Raw genomic sequence first — 26,212 nt, 5'->3', positions numbered from 1 at the left:
GTGAACTGAACTCAACTTCAATTTGTACAGAAGTGACTGGCATTTTAAAGGGAGGATAAAGGAAAAGGGAGAGGGGAGAGCAGGGGCTCCATACAATCAGGGAAATGAAAACTCCCAAAAAGTTTGGGAAGGGGGTGGGTTTCCTGTGTGTAACACATTTGAGCTTGTTAATTTGCCCTTATCAAAGTTAAGAGTTCTGCCTTTCCACAGAGAGTGGGAGACAGGGGTTCCATCTTTAAGTGTTGGCTAGAACACACAGTAAGTTCTTTTAGCAACATTGAGTTTTCTCTGGTAGGCACTTTAAGTGCTATTGTCATCCTAGGGATGAAGCTTTGGAATGTTAGCAACTGTCAGTGTTTGTTTAAGTTTTTATAGATCAAGATTGAAGCCTACTTTCTCCAGCTCAGAGGCTCAGAGGATCCTGGCTGGAGTTTGGTCAAGGAGAAACTCTTTGTGAAAACCAGGAGCTAAGGAAGGCTGGTCAGCTAGAGGAACCAGGGGGAGCCCACAAATACAGTTCTTAAGGTCAGAAATTCTCAAAGTGTTGGGCATCCTGGTGGCTCGGCCAGTTGAGAGTCTGATTTTATTTCAGCTCAGGTCATGATCTCACAGTTGCAAGATGGAGCCCCACATCCAGCTCTGCACTGACAGCACGTGCACACACTCTCTCAAAATAAATAAACTTAAAAAAAGAAAAAGAAATTCTCAAAGTGGTAAGGGTTTACTAAATCCCTGGGAAAGAGCTGTGTGGGAGAGAATCAACATTTGGAATGCATGCAATCTAGAGGGCATCAGTACCAGATTAAACAAAGAATGAAACAATGAAACGAGAAGGCAATGAAATTCAGGGCAGGAAAGTAGTAGGTAAGACACTGACCACACCCCTTTCCCCACCAAAGGTTTAAAACCTATAAAGATTAAAGTTTGAGGGAAGGGAGAATTTGAATTGGTGACAGTTTGGAATATACATGATCTGAAAGTGATGGTGAAAATACTATGGAATATGCCTGAGATTTTGTCCTAAGAAAGACAAGAACCATCCTAGAGAGAGGGTTTAAATGCCCAAGACTGAGCAGGAATAGAGTTGTTTTCTGTTTGCACCCTACCAAGTCTAGCTTATTTATTACACTATTTGCACATCCTCCTCCGTTACTTCACCTTCAAAATATCCCCCGAAGAGTGACTCTATTTGCATATACGAAAGCACAGGGTGGTTGTGCATGGATGGGAAGTTTTCTGGTGTCCATCATATTCTGAAAGGAGTCTATTGATCCCCAACTAAAAAGCTTATACTAGGCCACTGGGTCTCAACTCCACTTATCTATGTCCTTCTCCTTTTGTTAATCACAAATATTTTGTGTTGCCCCCTAAACGGTAATTTCTAGTAAAACACAATTCAATGTGTAAATGCTTAGTTCCAGTTTCAGTGAAATGCATAATGGGATAGTCATATGTTTGTACTGTTAAAAAACAACAACAAAAAAAACCCCTCAAAAACAAACAAAACAAAAAACAGGAAAAAACAACAATAAGAACACAGGCCCAAAATGGTATCACTTATCCTAAGTCCCACCTCACCAAGCAAACTTAACTTGATTAAATTTGACCCTCCCAGAAATGAAATCTTAAAGGAATGGGGAGTCACCTGATCAGCACTAGTTAGGTAATCTGTCAGATAGATCCCTGCCATCCTGTAAGAGTAAGTAACCTTGCAATAACCAACCCCCTTTATTGTTTAACTTCCTGGTTCCTGCTCCCTTCTGCCCGTAAAAGTCTTCCATTTTCTACAGCTCCTTGGAGTGCCTACAGTTCGGAATGTTTCCTGATAAAAAGTTTCTCATGAAAGTATGATTTTCTTCCAGTTTACTCAGTAGTTGTACTTCTACAAAATTGACTGTACATTAATTAGAGTGGCATAGGAAATGGTTAATGTCAATCTTTTAGAAGTTAGATTGACAAAATTTGGATTTACTAAATGCTATCTTTGTAACAATCAAAAGCACCCTCCCAGATTTTGGGGCACCCTCAGGGGATAGGCCTGCCATATTCAGTGTTGATGAACTGGGCAGGTCTGTGAAGGTCACCAACCCCACTTCTCCCTCAGGCCTCAGTTCTCACCCACCGCTCCCTCCTGTCTTTCCTGCGGAGGGGGGGGGGGCCGAATTCATGGACAAAACAAATCTCTTTACAGTATTTTTCTTTTAGAAATGCTAAGGACTTAAGGAAATCACTAGATCTGATTACTTAATAAAGGGAAATCTTTTTTTTTTTTTTTTACCTCCCTGTGTTGCAGGATTTTTTTACCTCAATACCCAAGGTTTGTTGTCTCACTGCTTCAAAGAATGAAGAGGTGGACACAAAATGAGCAGCAGGCAAAAGTTTATTCAAGTATAAGATAAAATCAGAAAGTAAGAATAGTATGAAAGTTCTCTTTACAGAGAGGGGGCATTCGAAAGTGAATGCCAGTGACAATAGGCAAGGATTTTGTTTTATAAGGTTTTGATTTCACCCCCACCTCCTTCTCCCTTGTTTCTTCTCAGGTCGTATGTCCTCAGGTCTTACCCTTATTGGCCAGGTAACTCTAAATGCCTAGTCATTCCTTTTTGATTGGTTCCTTTCTATTATATGAGGGGTGGTCTATGGATGGGCCATATGTCTTATGGTCTAGTATTTATTTATTTATTTATTTATTTATTTATACCACACAAACTTTTATTAACAATTTGAACAACTATTGAGAAAACCAGAAATTCATCAATTACTGAAACTGATAATTTCTAAACTTAAATTGGGACAAATGGCTAGAGTGGAGTACTACTTATTTTTAGTCAGGTCTTTTGTCAAATTCCTGAGAGGAGCCTGAGGGGTAGTAGGTGGTATCTGTTACAATCTTAAGAGGAACCTTATGCCTAAGGGGCTTTGCTGTGGTCAGAAGCTCCCAGCATTGTTCCAAAATACTGTTTTTCCCCACCCAGGGACCTCATGTCCTAATCTTTCCCCTCTGCCTATTGAATCGTATCTTTTCCTATCATACCTGGGTGGACACAACTAAAAAGAAATCTTAATTGGACTTTGGATGCTCTACCACTCCCTTTTCACTTATATACTCATCGTTATAAATGAATGTTCTCTACCATTCCTTTATATGAATTTTGTTTTCAGAAGATTATCTCTCTACACTTGAGGACTCTCTTGTAGAACGTTACTAAATCCCTTTTGAAAGTTCACAAGTGTCCATTTTCAGTTCTCATGGATCTGTGTATTTTCCTGCGACCAGTTTCTCCTAATTCCCTAAGCAATGGTCCCTTAAGTCTTTCTTCAGGTCTTCTAACCAATCCATCACTCCCCTGAAAAACTCAGTTTCTACCTTACTGAGGTAATTGAAAGTTATGTAAAGTCCTTGCCTCTCTCACTTCCCAAAACAACTTTCTGTATGAGCCTACATCTTTAAGGAGAAAAAATAAGAGACCCAAGATAGAGTGCTAAATCAAAGAGTTTTTACCAATGAGCAGAGGAACCCCAATCCAGCTGAGTCTAGTCTCTAGGGGATGCAGTTTGGGGAAAGGGAAAATGGTGTCATATTTTAAAGCAAAAAACCACAAACTGTGTCCTTCCTGTATTAGGACAGTCTCTGTGAGCAAACACTGGGCGGGGCTGGAAGGGAGCCTCTGCATTTGTGGGGTTCCTGCCTCACTTTCAGCAGCCTCAAACCATGGTCTGAGACCCCCTTCCTTCAGGTGAAATCTCCATGCCATTGGATCTATGTAGAAAGAGCCAGGAGGAAAATTTTAATCACCTAAGAAGTCTACCTGTGTCAGTAGAAATAAACAAACTGGCAGAAATTCTACTGTATCTACAACTGATATAGCAGAGATAACTTTATTACTTAAAAGTTGGGTGAAGAAATAAATTTACAAAAAGAATTCTGCTGCCTGTAGACCCAAAGGAAAAGTAAAATTGTTTTATGAGAATCCACTCTCAGTATATAATGTGAATGGTCCTGCTAATTAGAATAGCAAAGTTATGAAACATGTTCATATGGAATTAAAAAATTTATTTACATAAATTACTACCATTGTGTTGTAATATTCTGATTGTCTTAAGATGTTACCCTTCTGTCTGCCTCTGTGTCAAGTACCTCTTTATGCCCCCCAGCTTATTTTGAAGGGCCTGATAACACGTGTTCTCAAGAGCAATACTTCCTCTGCTTTCAGATGCCACCTCCTTAACCTTTATGAAATCTCTAGAAGATTGGTTAATTTTCCCTTTGCTAAGACATAGTAGTGACATTTTCAGAGAAATTACTTCCAGGCTGTTAAATTATGGGTGACTGTCTTACCATTTTGTATTTTCCATACTTTGAATAATAAACATCTGGGTTTTTTCTTTTTTAACTTCAAGAGATGTTAAAAGTACAGACAAGTGCTGAGAAAAACATAATACCTGTGTTCCTATAACCTAGACCTCATCTATAATGTTTATAACTAACAAAGTAATACAAAATTATTATATGTTGTAAGACGGATGCATGAGATTAAATACCTACATGACAGCTTCAAATCCAATTTGTGGGTTTTCAGCATGAGCTTCATCTCTTTGCACTGCTGATTTTTTTTTCATTTATTCTGATTATGAATAAAGTAAAACATTCTCTTATAGAATGTAAAGAGGCAGACTGGTGGTTGAATCCCAAAAGAGAGGTCATTACTAAATGTGTAAAACGTGAGATAGTTTTTTCTCAAGCTCTAGAGAGAGTAAAAATCACAGGTGAGGAATAATTTAAAAGGATGAAGATGCACTTGCTCTGGAAATAATGATGGAGCTTCTCTGTGTCAAATACTCAAGTACTCATTTAACCTTGACAACAATGTCACAGGATATCATTTCATTATTGTTCTGTTATGGAAAAGGAAACTGATACAGCAAGTATAAGTGGCTTGCTTACAGTTACACAACTGTTAGGTGGTGGCACTGGGAATATTAACCAAGACAGCCTACCTCCAGGGTCAATGTGTTTAACCTCTATCTTCTCTGGACCTCCCACAGGTAAAAATGCTAGAACCTCAAGTTCTAAATCAGGTCCACCTTTCTCACAGTAGAACCTAAGAAGTATATCAGTTATATATTGCGTCTTAAAAAAAATGCCAAAACTCGGTTTTCAACAACAATAATCTATTTAGCTCCCAGGTCTGTAATATTGAATGGGGTTCAGCAAGGGAGCTCATCTCTGATCCATCAGTGTCAAGTGAAGCAGCAAGATCCACTTCCCATTTACCTCACCTTCATTGCTGGTTAGTTGGTGGTGACTGATACTGAGAACTCAGCCAGGTATGAAAACGGGGGAGAGGGACATGATTCCTTTGTGTGTAGGTATTTTCACAATCTGCTTCAAGTTTCTCGGGGCATAATGGATGGGTTTCAAGGGCCAGCAACCAAAAGGGACAGGAAGTGGAGTCTGCCAGTGTTTTAAGGCCTGGAGCTAGAACCTATCATGGCATCACTTCTGCTATATTCTATTGGTCAAACACAGAGCCCAGATTCGGGGGAGGGGACATATACTCTGCCTCTCAATGGGAGAAGCACCAAAGCATTTGGGACCATGTTTTAAAAACTTCTGTGCCTATTAGATTTCATCTCCAAGTCTGGATAGCTGGGTCCCCTCAGCTTTTGATGACCCTGAGGCTCTCAGTGAAATGAGCTGACTTCAGGCCCTGTTGTAGACTGCATACTGAAGTTACCCTTCTCACCAACACCCTGGAAGACCTAGCAAGTAACACCCCACTCTAGGACGGAAAAAGATCCACCCAACCCCACACTCCACCTGTGGTGTCAGTGGTATCAGACCTCAAATCTTAGATCAGGCCTCCCACCATTTACAACAGTCCTTGTGTTGTGAGACTTTTCTGAACTGCTGTTTTAATTTCTGTGAGTGTCCCACTTGGAGATATCTTGGTAAGCCTGGGTCAGATGGTACTGAAAGAAACAGCATACAGGACAACCCTCAAAATCAAACTGCTCTGCTGACCGTTCCTACCTCAAATCTGACTATGCTCTCTGACTCTCCTATGTAGAATGAGCTTTTTTGGCAGTAGGGACCCTCAGTCTAGGAGGTTAAGAGAGACTCTTAGGTGCCCACCCCATCTCCTTATTTTTCTCATTTCTCTGTTCTTCCCACAGTACATCTATTTTTGAAAGCTTCAGTTCTAGGCGACAAAGGCCACATGATTTTTTAGACCTGGTATAAAATTAAAAGTCAGTTCCCTTGTTCAAATACCAGGGAAAAAGCTCCCTTAAAGGCTCTAAAATATAATGTTTATTTATATTTATTTATTTATTTATTTTGAGAGAGAGAGAGAGAGAGCAAGCATGATCAGGGGAGGGGCAGAAAGAGAGGGAGACACAGAATCCAAAACAGGCTCCAGGCCCTGAGCTGTCAGCACAGAGCCCGACATGGGGCTTGAACTCACAAGCCATGAGATCATGACCTGAGCTGAAGTCAGACGCTTAACTGACTGAGCCACCCAGATACCCCTAAAAGGCACCAAAATATGAAGTTTTCATTATCTCCTACAGTCTCTCCCCTGCCTTGTCATGGTATTTTGTTCTAAGTAAGAAAAAGTAAGCATGAATTTTACCATTATTTATATGGTATGCAGTGTCAGTTTTAAATGCAAATGTTAGAGCATTTAACTTGCATGCATAGTTACCAAAATTGCACAATTTATATTTCATAGTTTGTATTTGTGTATATATACTTTGTTCTTACCAGAACCGTGAAACACTGTTTAAAACTAACTCATCTGTTTTTATTTCACTTCCTTTTTATAATGCTATAATTTTATTTATTTATTTATTTATTTATTTATTTATTTATTTAATAATGCTATAATTTAAACCCAGATTCATTTATTCTTTTCCAAAGAGAAATTAGAGCATAAATGTAAATAAGAGATCCAAATGACTACTTCCCCAGGCATAGGGTCTCTTCTGGGACGATAGAAATGTCTTGAAACTAGAAAGAGATGGTGGCTGCATGACTGTTTCACTTCTTGACATGCATCCGTTGTACCACTACATCTTACTTTCAGCTTTCTGATGAGCAAGGAATGACTTAAAGGGGGAAAAATGAGTTGCCCTTTATTTCCCTTTACTTTTATGGCATTATGTTCACATGGCTCATATAAGAGATTAGCAAAGGTAAGAAAGGAAATGGCAAGGTATCTAGATGGTTTGTGCTTCTTAGAACACCAGTGCTTTTTTTACTGTTTTGGAAACAAGTTCTGGTGGAAGAAGATTAACATGGCCCTGGTGACTGTCAGAACCTCCCACTTTACTCAGTCATAGATGTACTATACTATCTAGTACTTGGTTTGAGTCACAGGGAACTCCCAGACATTGTAGACGGGAGAAATTCTGTGCCCATGGGCATCACAAATGATAAGTGCAAATGGACAGACAGGAACAGCAGACACACACATTGTGTGTATCTCGTCTGTTTCTGCACTGGCTTCATTGTTCCATTGAAGCTCACTTGCAAAACAGAAGTTCCAACATAGAATTTTTAACAGTTTTAAGAGAGTAACAGCAGAACATTAACTACATACAGGACATTTCTGAACAGGGAGCCCTGCGTTACTTTATTAAGTTGTGTATCCCTGAAGTCCACCTTGGTCCCAGGGCCAAAATTCAACCCTCTCAGTATGTTTACCAGGTCCTGAGCAAAGACAGAGCCTGGAAAATTATTGTAATATTGGGACCTAATTTGCAATTAAAATAAAAAATTTTGTTAAAGTTTATTTTGTGAAAGAGAGTGTGCATGTGTGCGTGCATGCAAGCAGAGGAGAGGTGAGAGAGAGAGAGAGAGAGAGAGAGAGAACCCACAACAGGCTCCATGCTCAGATCAGCACAAAGCCCAACAAGGGGCTTGATCCCATAACTGTGAGATCATGCCCAAGCTGAAATCAAGACTTAGATGTTCAACCAATTGAGCCACCCAGGTGCCCCTAAAATAAATTTTTTTAAGTTATTCTATTTTTTTTTTTTTAGTGTATTTATTTTGAGACACAGAGAGAGTGCAAGCAGGGGAGGGGCAGAGAAAGAGGGGGACAAAGGATCTAAAGTGGGATCTGTGCTGACAGCAGAGAGCCCGATGTGGGGCTTCAACTCAACAGCCATGAGATCATGACCTGAGCCCAAGTCAGACGCTTAACCAACTGAGCTACCCAGGTATCCCCAAAATTATTTTACTATTAAATTAGATGGGATATTTAATGACATTATGGGTTGCAGTTAGACATTCTCTAACTGGAAGCTCTCTTCCCTACCCCTGTTACTGTTTGATTTTCTGATTTCCTTTTCTTTATCCATTCTCTTTCATTTAAACTGATATATAATTGACATTTAGCAATGCACAAATCTTAAGTGGGTAGCTCAATGACTTTTTACCTATGTATACACCCATTAACCACTACCTAGGCATGATATGGAATATTGCTTTCACCACTGTAGGTTCTCTTGCACCCATTCCCAATCAGTAACCACCAGCCCCCCACCAGGCGTTGCCATTATTCTGATTTCTGCTCTCCTAGGACTTCTTAAAAATGGAGTCAAAGAGTGTGTATTCTTTTATGTCTGCCCTACATCATGTTTCTGAGATTCATCTATACTGTTGCTGGTATTCTATTAGATGAATATATCCAAATTTATTTATTCATTCAAGCGTTAATGGATATTTGAGTTGTTTCTACTTTGGAGCTATTATAAATTAAGCTACTGTGAACACTCTTATACAGGTTTTTATGTGGACATTTGTTTTTATTTCTTTTGGATAAATACTTAAGAGTGGAAATGGTGGGTTATAGAGTGGCATATAGTTTAGTAGAAATTGCCACAGTTTGGCAAAGTAATTATATATTTTCACACTTCCATTAGCAGTGTATGCTAATCTTTTGTTTTTTAGCTTCCTCCTTTTTTTCTTTTTATTTTGCCCCTTTGCTTCCTCATAATCATTTCCATATAATTGAGAAGAGAGCTCTTAATTTAGGAACAAACTGTGTTCATAGCCAGAATATAGAAACAATTGAAAGTCTGAAGGTCCTAAGCAAGTTAATTCTAGTAATATTTCAAAGAAAAGATATGGGTACTTGTGTCTATGCATGTGTGTGTTGAGGGAATGTGTGTTCTTAGATAATTCATGGGGCAAACTGGAAAATGGGAACTTTAGGAACATAAAGCATATTCCCTTACTCTGTATATTTCAATTTAATCTTTAAAAATTAGCTGTCTCAGAATAGTGTAAGAGATTAACTGTTTTTAGAATTTTTTTAAGTTTATTTATTTTGAGAGAGAGAGCACACACACGCAGGGGAGGGTTAGAGAGAAAGGGAGACAGAGAATCCCAAGCAGGCTCTGTGCTGTCAGCGCAGAGCCCGACACAGGGCTCAAACTCATGAACTGTGAGATCATGACCTGAGCTGAAGTCAGATGCTTAACCAACTGAGCCACTAAGGTGCCCCGAGGGATGATTTTTTTTTTTTAACTTTGAGATATTTATTAATGGCTATTATGTCCAACCTAGATGGAAAAGATAATTTAACAGATAGTGCAAGATAAGGTTATCTATTTTTTCTTCTTTAAAAAAATGTTTATTTATTTATTTTGAGAGAGAGAGAAAAAGTGCCAGTGGGGGAGGGGGCAGACAAGAGGGTGAGACAGAATCCCAAGCAGGCTCCCCACTCAGTGTGGAACCCCGGTGCAGGGCTCCAACTCAGGTGGTGAGATCATGACCTGAGCTGAAATCAAGAGTCAGACACTTAAGGGACTGAGCCACCCAGGTACTCCATTGTTATCTATTTTTATTGAATTCATTAATGCTTTACTATCTGAGAGGCCTCAGCATTTCTTTGTTTTTTCTTCCACAAAATCTTCCTTGTTGATAAAAGAGCTACCACATTTAAGAAATTAAAAAAACAAGTATATATATAAAACAACATTGCTAAGATTCTATGGAAACAGAAGAGAGTCACAGACTTACAGCTGTGATTACCTCACCTATCCCAGCTCAAAGGGAAGCTGGGACTTACAGGGTTGCTGGTCAGTAGTAGTGAGTGGCTTAGGGACCTGATCCCAGAAGAGGGCAGCCAAGAGCTGCCTTGACTACTATGGAGAGACCCAGCTGAGACCTTCAAGAGTGATTATGAAAGTGTTTCTTGTCCATTGTGGAAATTCCCAGAAACATATAGGACTACTTTGGGGCCTGCTGAGCTCAAACTTGACTAGACAAGGAATATAGTTAGTAGAGGAAGTTAAGAACCAGCTAAGGTACCCTAGAGTGAGGTTAAGAAAAAGCAGAAAGTTGCTGTCATGTGTCAAAGTCAGAGAGAAGAGAGAGACAGATGCAAGATCAAGATCCATAAAAGGAACTGTTGGCTGGCAAGTTTTTTCTATTTTTCAGAAATATCTTTCCTTTTAAAATATTTGTGGTCTTACGATACACAACAAAATCGCAACAAAAGCTTGTTCTAATAATGAGTTAAGGGGCCCTTACAGGGCTAGAAGCCCGAAGGAAGTTGTGATATACCACTGTGTCAGGACTTATGCTGCCTTTGAAGTATTTTGGGGAGTAAGGACTAATGCTTAAACTTTCTCCAGATGTTAGCTGAGGTCTCGTATGTTATGAGATCAAACAGGATTGGCTTGAATGCTCACTACTTACTATGGGAACCTTCCCTAAAGTTTCTGTGCATCGCTGGGAGAGACAGGCAGGTGTTGGGTATTATGTTCTTATGGTCACCATCATATATCTAAAGCATAGCGTTTAGAACAAATTCTGGCACATTTTACAAGTGGTAATTATTTCTCCATCTTCATTCTTTTTCCTTTTCTCTTTTCCTTACACCTCCTTCTCCTTGTTATTATTATGACTTCTGGCTCTGAGTTCCTGCTTCTACTGAACATGGTCAGCTCATGGATTGTCTCACTATTTCTTACCCAGGTTGTCCCATTCGGCACCATGTGAATCACTTGGTCATTTCCATTCCCCTTCTCAACTGATACATGCTCATAACACCACCACCCCCTATCCCCTCAACACACACAGATGTGTGTATCTGATAGCATGAAACACTTTTGTTTTTATCAGAATTTAGTGAAAATTTGGGAGACAACTGGGGTATGAATACTTATAGCTCAACAGTGTGAACTCATTCCATTTTAAGATTGAGAACTTCTTTTTTTTTTTAAATGGCTACACTAATGCTTCAACAAAGCTCAATTTTATTTTTTTAATTAATTAATTAATTTTAAGTAAGCTGTATCCCAAGTTGGGGCTTGAACTTACAACCCTGAGATCAAGAGTCACATGCTCCACCAACTGAGCCAGCCAGGTGTCCCAAAAACTGGTCACTTTTTCTTCTTCTTTTTTTTAAATATATTATTCTATTTTTTATTTTATTTTTTTATGAAAAATTTTTAATGTTTATTTATTTTTGAGAGAGAAAAACAGAGCATGAGTGGGGGAGAGGTAGAGAGAGAGGGAGACACAGATTCTGAAACAGGCTCCAGGCTCTGAGCTGTCAGCACAGAGCCTGATGCAGGGCTTGAACTTGGGAACAGCAAGATCATGACCTGAGCTGAAGTCAGATGCTTAACTGACGCAACCACCCAGGTGCCCTATTTTTTATTTTTTTAAGGTTTATTTATTTATTTTGAGAGACAGCACACGAGCAGGGAAGGGACAGAGACAGAGAAAGGAGAGAATCCCAAGCAGATTCTCCACTGTCAGTGCAGAGCCCATTGCGGGGCTTGATTTCATGAACCATGAGATCATGACCTGAGTTGAAATTAAGAGTTGGATGCTTAACCACCTGAGTCACCCAGACGCCCTGAAAACTGGGCACTTCTTAAAAGTCCTTTTCTCAGGTATCAGTCTACTCAGTTCCCACCCATATAGAGGTTCAGCCATACACTAGCTAGCTTGTTTCTCTTCCTCTCTCCTGGGTCTCTTATCTCATTAGCACCTTCTCCTTCCTGGACTCTAGCCCCCAATGCAAATTCTTGTTCTTTATGCAGAGCACAGCAGTTCTCACTGGTGTCTGCTTCCAAGCTAAAGTCCAGACACACTTTGCCTATCCCAACCTATCCAAATGTTCAGCAGAACAAAAAAACTTTTTATTTGCCATGTTCCATTCTCCTGCTAAGGACATTCTGGGTGTAAATTTCATTTTCTACTTCTTCTTTGCACAAGGCAGGAAAAGTGAGGGAGATTTAGCAGGAAGCTACCTGGAATAAGACAAAGTGGTACAGAAGTAACACATCCTAGGGAACAGATTAATGTTTGCAGAACAAGTATCTGCAGGAACATGGCATGGCAGTCTGGCAACCCAAAACCTAGAGGAATTCAGTTAGTAGGTAATAGGCATACTAAAAATTTTATCCAAAATAAGTCAGGGGTGCCTGGGTGGGTCAGTTGGTTAAACATAAAACTTCGGCTCAGGTCATGATATCATGGTTCATGGATTCAGCCCCATATTGGGCTCTGTGCTGACAGTTCACAGCCTGGAGCTTGCTTTGGATTCTGTGTCTCCCTCTCTCTCACTGCCCCTCCCCTGTTCACACTCTGTCTCTGTCTCTCTCTCTCTCTCAAAAATATTAAATAAACATTAAAAAATTAAAAAAAACAACAAAATAAATCAAGTCAGTGGGAGTATAGAAATGAGTCCTCCCCCACCTCCAGAAAAATGGGTCTGGTAGGTAAGATAGCCAACCAACTCCATGCAATTACTAGGGGAGCTGATAAAGCTCACCCATATTCCTGAAGAATATGGGGCCTCAAGGAGTATGAAAGAAATCCCAAAAACTGAAAAGTTTGTGTGAAAAGGATTTGAATAAACATCCTAGCTGCTTGATATGGACTTGAAGACCCTCTGGTGTAATTAAAAATATTTCCATTCTTGGGGGAAACAAATGTGATTAAATAAAAGTTATTGCTATCACTATTAAGAGAGTCACACCAATCATTATGTGCTTCTTCCAATAAGACAAATTGTACCAACTGCAAAAAGGGAAAAGAAAATGAAATGGTATTATAACTTCACTGAAAATCTATTAAAAAATTGGCCAAGTATAGCATAAATGTAATCAGTCATTTTTATGCAAAGTCATAATAGTAACAATAGTATAGAAGTCATGTAGGAAGACAGACCAGTGGAACAGAATAGAGAGCTTAGAAATATGTGGAAATTTGATATTTGATAAAGGCAGCACCACAAAACAATATAGAAAGGATTATTTCCTATGCAGCATGAGAAAACTGGCTATTATACAGGGAAAAATCAAGTTGGATACTGCATTGTTACCATATGCAAAGGAGATTCAAAATGGATTTTACAACCTACTAATGTAATAGAAAATACAGAGACTATCTTTATGAACCAGGGGGACAGCTTATTAAGCAAGGCCCAAAAATACAAACATGAGATGAAAAATGATAATTCCGACTGCATAAAATTTAAGGATTTCTGTTCAATAAAGTACAAACTTATGACAGCTGACTGGCTAGGACAAGATATTAGCAATGACTAACATTTACAGGATGCTTAAACTAGAATATACAAAGAACTCCTGCAAATAACTAGAAATAAAATTAGAAACTGAATAGAAAACTAGGTAAAAGATATGAATAAGAGATTTGAAGTAAGGAAAGAGCAGAGAGGTAACAAATAATGAAGAGCTACTCAACATCACCAGTAAGCAGATAAATAAAAAAGCAAAATGATACACAATTTTACATCTGTCAGATTGGCAAGAATTAGGAAAGATGGTACACATCAGTTTGGCAAGAATATGGGGAAATAGTATAAACTGATACAGGTATTCTGAAAAGCAATCTGGCAGAATTCAGTGAAGATGAGTTAGTGTGTGCCTCAGACTCCATTATCTCAAGGTATACATATACCAGAGAAATTCTTGAATGGATCTGAAGAATTCTACAGTAATACTCATTGCAGTGTTTCTGGAAATAGTGAGCCAGAGACATGTTAGGGATGGGTACGTAAAATGTGGGGGATGTGGAATTCTATGCAGGTAGAAGAAATTATATATACACATGTATATGTATAAATTAAGAAGTATGATGTACTTAAACTTCTACAAGTGAAGTCTAATATGAAAAGTAATAAATAAATGATAAAAACCATACACTTATGCAGTATTAACCGCCTTGAAAATATTTTGGTAAAAATAATAGATAATTGCAACGAAGATGGTATAAAATAGACTTAAGGAACACTGACATTACTAGATATTTGAAGATGACAACTTAAAGAAAACAAAGGAAAACAAAACAAATACCATAAGTATGTTCTTTCCAATCAATTTATAAATCAATACCTTCCCAATGAAAACGCCAATAGGAGTTTTCGTTGAACTAGGTAAAAGTGATAGAAAGCTCATTAAATATAAAGTTTACTAAGCAGGTTAAGCTATCAAGGAATAGCCTGAATGAGGGGCGCCTGGGTGGCGCAGTCGGTTAAGCGTCCGACTTCAGCCAGGTCACGATCTCAGGGTCCGCGAGTTCGAGCCCCGCGTCGGGCTCTGGGCTGATGGCTCGGAGCCTGGAGCCTGTTTCCGATTCTGTGTCTCCCTCTCTCTCTGCCCCTCCCCTGTTCATGCTCTGTCTCTCTCTGTCCCAAAAATGAATAAACGTTGAAAAAAAATTAAAAAAAAAAAAAAGAATAGCCTGAATGAGAAGAGCAAAGAAAGAGACAGTAGCTTTCAAAATAGGATATCACATTGTGATGCAACAAGCATTTATAAAAGGGCACAAAATAGATTCATGGAACTGCACAGAAACCTCAGAAATAGAACTTTATTATGCAATAATTTACTGTGTAATAAAAGAGACACTACAAAATAAAGGCAGAGGGAAGCATGATTTTATGAATGCTTAGACAACTAGTCGATAATCTGGAGAAAATTAATTTAGAGCCATAAAACTTAGAGCCTTATGTACCAAAATAGTTTCTTATTTAAATCAATTCTTCTAAGCATTTTACATGTAGTATTTCATTTAATCTTTACAATAACTTTGTGAGATACATATAATTATTACAATGATTTCATAGTGAAAACTGAGGCATAGAAAAATTTTAAAACTTATCTACCATCAAGTCATTAGTATGTGGTAAGGGCAGGATTTGAACTCAAGCAATATAATACCAGAAATATGTTTTTATCCAGTGCATTATGAACAGCCTACTGTCTGCCAGGCACTGTGCTTAGCATTATCTCATATACTCCTTGTGGTGGATTGTCTACAAAGGGAGCAGCCAAATTCCTCCCTTCCGTGTAGTTGCTGCTCTTCCTATTAAGAGATGGAGTCTATTTCCCTTCCCCTTGAATTTGCACTGGCTTTATGACCTGTTTTGGCCAAAAGAATGCAGCAAAAATAATGTCATATGAATTCGAGAGGTCAGGTCTCCAAAGGCCCAGCAGCTGATGCTTTCATTCGCTTGGAGCCCTGAGCTCCATATGGAGGGAGAGGCCCATCTAGCCTCCAGGTATTCTGGCGTTCCCAGCTGTGAGTGATTCTGTATCCCCCAGCTCCAATTGAGCTTTCAGATGATTGCAGCTGCCTGATAACCCCAGGCAAGATGTACAGAAGAATTGACCAGGTGAGCCAAACATAGAAGCCGAATTAAGAGCAAGTAAATTGTTTTGGGCCACAAAGTTTTGGGGTAATTTGTCACACACTATAGGTAGCAAAAATTCTCCTCATAATCCTATGAAGTAACTTAGAACTTACTATTCTAAGTCTGCAGAGGAGGAAACAAGGTTCAGACTAGTTAAGTAACATGGGCAAGGTCATGTGACCGCTCAGTAATGGAGCTGGGATTTGAAACCAGGTGTGTCTGATTCCAGAGTGCCTTCAACCTCATGTCCTTCTGTCTCTGAAAAGGGAACTCACATGCCTGAGTCTTTCTGTTTCCCACCCAGAACTTAGTGTAGAGAAGCATACCATATTGCTTCTAAGAGTCTTGGGTCTCCCAAAGACTCTTCAGGAATATACAGAAATCTGTGGGCAATGATGCTCAACAGAATCTTAAAGAGGAGGTATGTGTCAGTTGAGGGAGAAGTATTTCAATCCTAGATATAAGAGATTCCACTTCTCTATTTTCAACATAGATAGTTCCTTCCCCAGAAAGGACAGTTCAGGCATCTCCAATGTAGAAATATATTCCCCATCGAATACTGGGTGAGGCTTTGGCTTATTGTCTAACTGAGATTATCACTAGCTAACCTAAAACAAATGTTTCACACGTGCCTTTGTCTCTTTTTTTTGGTTGAAATTAAAAGCACACTCTCTGAGAGATTTTCTTCCTTCCCTGCCCAGCTTGTTGAAGGAATCAGTTTCTGGTTTTAATCAAGACACTAATAAGGACTTATATGAATTGGCTTGACCTTGGGGGCGCCTGGGTGGCGCAGTCGGTTAAGCGTCCGACTTCAGCCAGGTCACGATCTCGCGGTCCGGGAGTTCGAGCCCCGCGTCAGGCTCTGGGTTGATGGCTCAGAGCCTGGAGCCTGTTTCCGATTCTGTGTCTCCCTCTCTCTCTGCCCCTCTCCCGTTCATGCTCTGTCTCTCTCTGTCCCAAAAATAAATAAACGTTGAATTGGCTTGACCTTGGATGAGATTTTACTAGAGACCTAAGTAAGATCTTTGGGGTTTCCAAGACCTTCATTGTAATCCAAACTTGAACATGAGTGATGAGATGGTATCCAGAGTGTTTCTCAAGGTCTTTTCTAAAAGAAAAAAATAAGTCTGTGTGAGGTTTTAGACATGGAATTTAGTTCCGAAGACTGATTTTGGCAACTGAACAGTTTTGTATGCTTTTGTTATGCCAATTAAAAGCAACTCTATCATGTCTCTTGAGATCCAGAAACAATGTTCTTTCAATTTTTTGCTTTGTTTGCTGGTTTTTAATATTATTTTTGCCCCCTCACCCTGTTGGTATTTAAGTCTGTTTCTTTTTGTCTTGTGTATGAGTTGTATTTGTCTGTGCCTTCCACAGAGCAGATATCATAGAAACATTTCTTCAAAGGAGAAATGACAGCATCGTGAGTACATCACAGCTCTGTTAGTTCATGGCTTCTGTTTCCCTTTGTGCACATAACTTTGCTTCCAGAAGAAGTAGCTGCTTATAATTTTAAAATATGGAAAAGTAATACAGTTAACCAAGCAATTTTCAGGTATCACTGAAATTGCAGATTTGAAAATTCTCTTTCTTTTAGGAGAGAAAGATTAAAATGAAAGTAAAGGAAGCTAGAGAAAATGTTATTAAGAAAATTATAAAGACAAGATACATTTACAGTACTGTACTATATTTATGGGGAAAAATCCCCATGTAAGTGGACTGGTGCAGTTCAAACTCATGTTGTTCAAGATTCAACAGTAAAAAGAACTGGTAGAATAAGATCAGTGAAGCTAAAATCCCATATGCATAGGGATCACAACAAGGAACATCCTAAATTAAACTTAATGAGAAATGAAATTAGGTAGGTTCAAAATTTAACAGTTGAGTTCAACCACTTGTACAAATGATACGACAAAAGAAATGCCTTCAAATAATAACTGAAGAATGTGGAAATATCCAAAATCTAATCAAGGAGGCTTGTGTTAACTTCAGGGAGGCATGTTAAGTGTTGCATATAAGAAAGTGTCAGCAGGTTCAGAAATTCAAATGCCCAAAGGGACCAGGCAGATAATATAAATATGTCTATCAAGCTGAACTTAAAACAAAAAATAACACCCCACCCACCCCAGCAACCTATGGAATGAGATAAAATGTTTGCCAGTCATAGATCCTATAAGGGGCTAATATCCAGAATATATAAAAAAAAAACTACCACAACTCAACAATAACAAAAAACAACCCAATTTAAAAATGGATAAAGAACTGGAACAGTCATTTCTTCAAAAATCTATGAATTGCCAACAAGTCCATGAAAAGATGATTAACATTACTAATCATTAGGAAAATGCAAACCAAAACCACGTTGAGATACCATTTTACACCCATTAGGAGGACCACTATCTAAAAAGTGGAAAATAACAAGTGTTGGTGAAGATGTGGAGAAATTGGAATTTTTGTGCACTGTTGGTAGGAATATAAAGTGTAACGACTACAAAAAACAATATGGTAGTTCATCAAAAAATTAAGAACATAATTACCATGTGATTCTAGTTCTAAGTATATGCCCAAAAGAATTAAAAGCAGGAACTTCAAAAAAATATATGTAAATTCAGTGAAAGACTAAAAGGGGGGAAAGAAAAATGTGTAGGGTGGGAAAATAGTAAATTTTAAAGGAACGTATATTAGTGTCATGAATTTAAAATAATTGAGTTTATTACTATTTTGGTCACATTAAAGAACTAGTGATTGTTTCAGTGAAATTAACATTGTACTCAGGTGCCTGGGTGGCTCAGTCAGTTAAACAAACAACTCTTGATTTTGGCTCAGGTCATGATCTCACAGTCCTGAGATGGAGCCCCCCCCCCCCCCCACACACACACATCAGACTTCTGCTGGGCATGGAGCCTGCTTAAGATTCAGTCTCCCTCTCCCCCTCCCCAACTCTCGCTCTCTCAAAAAGAAAAAAAATGAAAAATGAAAAAGGTAACATTGTCTCCAGCAAAGATTTGCAGACCATTCTAGCTTTTGTGCTGCTTGCTTTACATCTCTCTCTCCAGTCTTCTTTAATCAACACTCTGCCATGAAGTTTGGGGTTTTGGTTTGTTACTAGTAGCGTCCAGGCCAAATGTCTTCTGTGGGGAAAAGACAATAAGAAACAAAACGCTGAACTGAACTCCCTTTCAGCAGCTTCATCTCTAAATGTGCTTGACAAAGATAAGGAAGTGAGACTGATCTATGTGAAGCAGGTAGGCCACAAATATTCTGGCAAAAAGCTTTCACTTTGTTTTGCTTTTAACAGTTACTTGTAACAGCAGAGACAATGTGAAGCTGCCCTGTAGGCTAATAGTGAGCAGGGAAGAGCTGAAGGCCACAAAGCTACAAGAGATATAAAGGACTGAAAAGGGCAGGGTGACCATTTGGAAAATTGTAAGCTCTTCTTTATTAATATCTAAAGGTACAGGTTCTGGATCAGACTGCTTGGATTCCAAATCCTGGCTTTCTCTCTAGCTGTGTGACTTTGAAAAAGTTCACTAAACTCTTCTGAACTTTAGTTTCCTGAAACTTTAAATTTTTTTTTTTAATGTTTGTTTATTTTTGACGGAGAGACAGAGCATGAGTAGGGGAGGAGCAGAGAGAGAGACACACATAGAATCCGAAGCAGGCTCCAGGCTCTGAGCTGTCAGAAACAGAGCCCGACGCAGGGCTTGAACTCACGAACCGCGAGATCATGACCTGAGCTGAAGTCGGACGCTCAACCAACTAAGCCACCCAGGTGCCCCTCCTGAAACTTTAAATAGGATTAAGGAGAAACCTTAAGACATAGATTTGTCATGATGAGCAAATGACTACGTGTAAAGCACCTAGAAGGAAGCCTGGCAGTGAAATTGCTTACTGAATGTTAGGCAGAGCCCTTCCAGACTATGAGTTGGAGGCTAAGGTCCCCAACCCCTCAGGGGACCAAAGCACATTGGAAGCAGGGTCAGCAAGAGCAGAAGAAGACAGCCTATCATTTATTAATATTATTGAAGTCAATAGACCTTGATTAGCACCAAGAAATGGGTTGTCCTGTGGGGACACAAAGATGATTCAGACAGAGATTCTATGACCCAGAAATCTATTGGCAGATAAGAGGCATATGGTCACCTGGCTTCTGGTGAACAGAGGCCCATTTTTGGGGATTCACAGTGGAGTGAGTGTCAGAGTGATAACTCCAGCGGCCAGCATTCATTCTATGCAGAAAACGCTCCTTGCATGAGGCTTTTGGTATGGAGCAAAGAACATACGTAGGTTTTAGAGTAAAACAGGCCTGTGTGGTCTGATTTGGCCAAGCTGGAGCATTGCTGAGCCTCAAATAGCCTCTGTAAAATGGGAATGATATTTACCTTATAAGGTTGTTGTAATAATTGAGATGATGCAGGTTAAAACACTTAGCACACATAGTGTTAATTCACTGAACATGTATTTATTAAATACCTACTCTTGCAGGCAACCAAAAAAACCCAACAAAACAAATGAAGAAAAAAAAGACCTAGTTCCTAGAGAAACCTGGGAAGAAAAAAATATTCAGAGGAAGAGAACTATGTCCAGGAAGGCATACAGTTGCCAAGCACTACGCAAATTGAATGCTTTACACAAGTTTATTCATGCGATGCTTACTTGATCAACAGTTATGAATTAGATGCTCTTATTCCTTAATACCCCCATTTTATAGGGGTGTGGCTAGAGAAGAGGCAAGACAGGCAGTATTCAGATTATGTGAACCTCATAGCATAGGTCATGCACAAAATCTGAAGCCTGTGCTGGGCCCCTTATGTTTGCCCCTCCCAATCCACTCTCCACCCTGCTCTGCCCACTCAAGGCCCAGTATCGAGGGCTATGTGCCTGTCTTACACTGGGCTTCTGTCCCTGGTTATCTCTGCAGAGGGAGGAGACTAAATCAGGGTATTGGCTTCCCAGGCTCCTGCTTTGTGAGCTGGCTGCATTCCTTACTGAAGGCCATTTCTCTAAAGCAGGCCAACTCCACATGACTCTCCCCTTTTACTCCAGTTCATGCTCCCTCTCTTTAAATCTCTACGCTTAAGGGACCTAGCGTCCAATTGGCCACCACAGGAGATCACTGCACTATCCTTGTAGGTTTCCCCACATACACAACTTTATAAATAAACCTGAACACTTTTTCATCCATCTCCAAAGCCACTTCCCCAGTCTAGGCTGTCCCTTCACTGGACGACAGGAGTAGCATTTTAACTTGTTTTACTGTATCCACTCTTTGGGGGGGGGGGTGGAGGAAGACAGGAGAGGATGGAGAGAAGGGCATAAAAAGGGAATGGTCTTATTCTTCTCCAATCACTGATTTTTGTCATTGGTGGTGGTAGTGTTGATTCTTGCTTTTGTTTCCCATATCACTAGGGATATGGTGAGATGTTGGGTAGATTTCACAGTTTAATGGTTACTTTCTGTTATTTTTTTTTTAATTTTTTTTAATGTTTATTTATTTTTGAGACAGAGAGAGACAGAGCATGAACGGGGGAGGGGCAGAGAGAGAGGGAGACACAGAATCGGAAGCAGGCTCCAGGCTCCGAGCCATCAGCCCAGAGCCCGACGCGGGGCTCGAACTCACAGACCGCGAGATCGTGACCTGAGCTGAAGTCGGACGCTTAACTGACTGAGCCACCCAGGCGCCCCTACTTTCTGTTATTAAAATTTAGTCAGATTTAATCCCAAATTTTATTAATCTATTTTTGAAGAATTTATCATAAAAATTGTCAAATGTATAATTTTCAAATGTTTAAGAGTAGACAGAATATAATATAATAAAATGTCCCATTACACCAGATTGAATTATTGCCAACAATTTGCCAGATATTCTAGTTTCCTTTTTTCTTATCTCTGGATTATTTTAAAGCAAATTGCAGATATAATACATATTCATTTGTAAATGCTTTGGCATGTATCAATAATATATAAGCTCAATTTTTTAGGTCAATTTTTCAAAAACAAATTCTAATGCCATTACCACACCTAAGAAAACAGTTACTTCTTTTACTTTTTAAGTTTATTTCTTTATTTTGAGAGAGACAGAGACAGCGTGAGCAGGGAAAGGGCAGAGACAAAGGGAGAGAGAGAATCCCAAGGAGGCTCTGCACTGTCAGCACAGAGCTGCATGTGGGGCTTGAACTCACAAAACTGAGATCATGACCTAAGCCAAAACCAAGAGTCAGATACTTAACCAACTGAGCCACCCAGGCACCCCAAAACAATTATTTCTTCATTTTAATATAACACCCAGTACATACTCAAATTTGTTCAGTTGCTCCCAAATTTCTTGTGCAGTTGTTTTGTCTCAGTTAGGATCCAAACAATTTATAATCCCTCCTCCCTTTCTTCTTAATCTCCTTCATTTGTTGAAGAAACCAGGTCATTCATCCTATACAATGTCCCACAGTCTGGATTTGGCTGACTATATCCTTGTGATATTGTTTAACATGTTCCTCTAGCTCTCACATTTTCCATGAACTAGATCTAGAGGCTTGATTAAATTTAAGATAAATTTCTTGGCACATATGGGGCTATGAACTTGATCTTTTTGATATACTTCAATCTGTTCTCTATATAACAACTAAGTAGTTTTTAAACATATATAAATCTGATGATGTCCCCAGTACCATACCCCCACCATACTTAAAAACACTGAGTTGTATCCTAGGGCTCTAAATCCAAAGATCAAAGTCCTTAACAGAGTTGCGGGAAGCTGCTTTTCATTGTCATCTTGTACTGCATTTACCAAATTCTACCACACTGGCTTACTCTTAATATTTCCCATTCCAGAAGGCTCCACCCTTTAACTTATTCCTGGAGAAAACTTAAGCTGCTCAGTAAGGCTCTTGGACCACCTTGCAAGTGACTGCAAGATAGAGAGAGAGACAAGGCTAATCCAATGAGCAATATCCAACTGGTAAGAGTCCAGTGTTGCTCTAGTCTCTTCTAATCACTCATTACTTCATATATGCTCTGCAATCAAACCAATTTTTTAATCAATTAATTAATTAACTTTTAAATTTACATGCAAGTTAGTTAGCTATAGTGCAATAGGAGTAGATTCAGGAGTAGATTCCAGTGATTCATCCCCTATGTATAACACCCAGTGCTCATCCCAACAAGTGTCCTCCCTAATGCCCCTTACCCATATAACGCCCCCCCCAACCCCTCCAGCAACCCTCAGTTTGTTCTCTGTATTTAAGGGTCTTATGTTTTGTCCCCCTCCTTGTTTTTGTATTATTTTTGCTTCATTTCCCTTATGTTCACTTTTTTTCTCTCTTAAAGTCCTCATATGAGTGAAGTCATATGATATTTGTCTTTCTCTGACTTATATCACTTAGCATACTACCCTCTAGTTCCATCCACATAGTTGCAAATGGCAGGATTTCATTCTTTTTTGCTTGCTGAGTAATACTCCGTTGTATGTATGTATATATATATATATATATATATATATATATATATATATGGTATATATATATATATATATACACCACATCTTCTTTATCCATTCATTGGAGACATATATATATATATATATATATATGTACATACATTGTATGTATATATATATATATATATATATATATATATACATACATTGTATGTGTATATATATATATACACCACATCTTCTTTATCCATTCATTCATTCATTCATCCATGGACATTTGAGCTCTTTCCATACTTTGGCTATTGTCGATAGTGCTGCTATAAACATTGGGGTGCATGTGCCCCTTTGAAGCAGCACACCTGTATCCCTTGGATAAATACCTAGTAGTGCAATTGCTGGGATGTAGGGTAGTTCTGGTTTTAATTTTTTGAGGAACCTCCATACTGTTTTCCAGAGTGGCTGCACCAGTTTGCATTCCCACCAGCAGTGCAAAAGAGATCCTCTTTTTCCAAATCTTCGCCAGCATCTGTTGTTGCCTGAGTTGTTAATGTTAGCCATTCTGACAGATATGAGGTGATATCTCATTGTGGTTTTGATTTGTATTTCCCTGATGATGAGTGATGTGGAGCATTTTTTCATGTGTCAGCCATCTGGATGTTTTCTTTGGAAAAGTGTCTATTCATGTCTTTTGCCCTTATTTTTGAGCTTGATAAGTTCTTTATAGATTTTGGATACTAACCCTTTATGTGATATGTTGTTTGCAAATATCTTCTCCCATTCTTTCAGTTGCCTTTTAGTTTTGCCGATTGTTTCCTTCACTGTGCAGAAACTTTTTATGTTGATGAGGTCCCAATAGTTCATTTTTGCATTGTTTCCCTTGCCTCCGGAGACATGTTGAGTAAGAAGTTGCTGTGGCCAAGGTCAAAGAGGTTTTTGCCTGCTTTCTCCTCAAGGATTTTGATGGCTTCCTGTCTTACATTGAGGTCTTTCATCCATTTTGAGTTTATTTTTATGTATGGTGTAAGAAAGTGGTCCAGGTTGATTTTTCTGCATGTCAGTGTCCAGTTCTCCCAGCACCACTTACTGAAGAGACTGTCTTTATTCCATTGGATATTCTTTCCTGCTTTGTCCAAGATTAGTTGGCCATACGTTTGTGGGTCCATTTCTGGGTTCTCTATTCTGTTCCATTGATCTGAGTGTCTGTTCTTGTGCCAGTACCATACTGTCTTGATGATTACAGCTTTGTTGTATAGCTTGAAGTATGGGATTGTGATGCCTCCTGCTTTGGTTTTCTTTTTCAAGATTGCTTTGGCTATTCGGGGTCTTTTCTGGATTATTTGTTCTAGCTTTGTGAAGAATGCTGGTGTTATTTTGATAGGGATTTCATTGAATGTATAGATTGCTTTGTGTAGTATCGACATTTTAACAATATTTGTTCTTCCAATCCGGGAGCATGGAATATTTTTCCATTTTTTGTGTCTTCTTCAATTTCTTTCATAAGGTTTCTGTAGTTTTCAGTGTATAGATTTTTCACCTTGTGGGTTAGGTTTGCAATCAAACTGATTAACACAATAGCCTTTTACCTACTGTCTCCACTTCTGTTTGCATCCCTGCCCTTGTTTATAGCCTCATGATCTAACCAAGGGATTCCATCCTACACCCAAACTATCCAATCTGCTATACTAAGCAGGGAAATGGAAATTTGTTTCAGACCATCCTGAACAGTAACAGTAAGCATCACAGACACCTGGTAAAATAGCCAGTGGACTGAAAGAACAATCAGGATGAGTGATGCAAAAGGAAAATATACCATCCCAAGAATGCTCCTGGTGCATGCCAGCATTCTACCCTAGAGTTACAGTGTTACCCTTACTCCTCCCTCAGTCTAAGTGTATGGGGGTCAGTAGCTAATTAAGCACAAAACCTGGATAGGGAGGGAACAATGACAATAACAAAAATGATTGGTGTGGGTGTTGAGTGTCAGCAGGACACTGGAAGGTTGGTATGGTATAAGGAGAAAACTATGAGGTGTTAAAGATGCCTACTGGAAAGAAATTGAAAAGGTGGCCAGATGGAAAGAAAACAATGACCCAGTTTGGGCCTTGAAGGAGTTACCAAGGGAGGCAGACATAGAAAGTAACAATAAAACAAAATTAAAAATAAAAATTATAATAGAAATCTGTATAAAGTCATAGGTGAAAAAGCCAACCCCTGCTTGGAGGAATTAGAAAATATTTCACTAAAGATTTTAAAAAGCAAACACTTGTTATAAACTTTTGAAGCAAGGTGAGATTTCTTGCATGCCTAGTGGGTAAGGGTCCTTTGAGTAGGGAAAAGTTTTCAATTAGCCATAATCACGTCTCGGATAAACCTCATTGGCTATGATACTGCCACTGTGCAAAGCTTAGGGGTCATCTGAGTAGAAGCAACACACGAGCAAAGATATGGAGACATAAGAGGGCAGTATGGGTTAAATGTTGGGCCGATGATTTAGATAGAGTTGAAAATTAACCATGTTTGCAGAAATAGTAGGCATAGAGGTTGGATGTAGGGCAGAAGTACAAGACCAGGTGGTTCAGGGTCTGGGTGTGGCAGCAGAACAATTAGTCTAAGAATCTGGGTTTTGGAGAATACCATCCTGGCTTTAAAACTCATGCCATCTACGGGCAACACATTGTCATTCCCAGCCCACACTTTGGGAGGTGACTTTCTTGCGGGAAGCTGTTGGAGGCCTCAGATTCACAAAACAGGTGCTCTTCTCATGGGCTGACCTCACTGCCTATTACCTGATCTTCTCCAGTCACTGGTTCATGACTCAATGGGGAAATTATCAGCAAGGTCAAGTCTGATCTGGTTTCCTTAAGACATACAGTCAGTTGACCCTATATTATAGATGAATCCTTTCAAGACTTCACTTTTTTTTTTTTTTGAAAGAGAGAGAGAGAGAGAGAGAGAGAGAGAGCAGGAGAGTGCAAGTGAGAGAGGAGCACAGGGAGAAGGAGAGAGAATCTCAAGCAGATTCCATGCCCAGCACAGAGCCTGATGTGGGGCTGGGTCTCATGACTGTGGGATCATGACTGGAGCCAAGATC

At 39.2% G+C, this 26,212-nt stretch overlaps 1 long non-coding RNA gene and 1 pseudogene across 1 annotated transcript in view; one reads left to right on the top strand and one right to left on the bottom strand.

The window, feature by feature from the left end:
- Positions 1–26,212, top strand: part of LOC115518069 — a 58,412-nt gene that overhangs the window by 14,348 nt on the left and 17,852 nt on the right. The gene's annotated exons all lie outside the window — the stretch shown is intronic.
- On the bottom strand, positions 25,344–25,526 carry LOC115526078 (annotated as a pseudogene).

Source organism: Lynx canadensis, chromosome A1 (assembly GCF_007474595.2).
Source record: "Lynx canadensis isolate LIC74 chromosome A1, mLynCan4.pri.v2, whole genome shotgun sequence".
Lineage (NCBI taxonomy): Eukaryota > Metazoa > Chordata > Mammalia > Carnivora > Felidae > Lynx > Lynx canadensis.
This window is presented reverse-complemented; position numbering and strand designations above follow the sequence as displayed.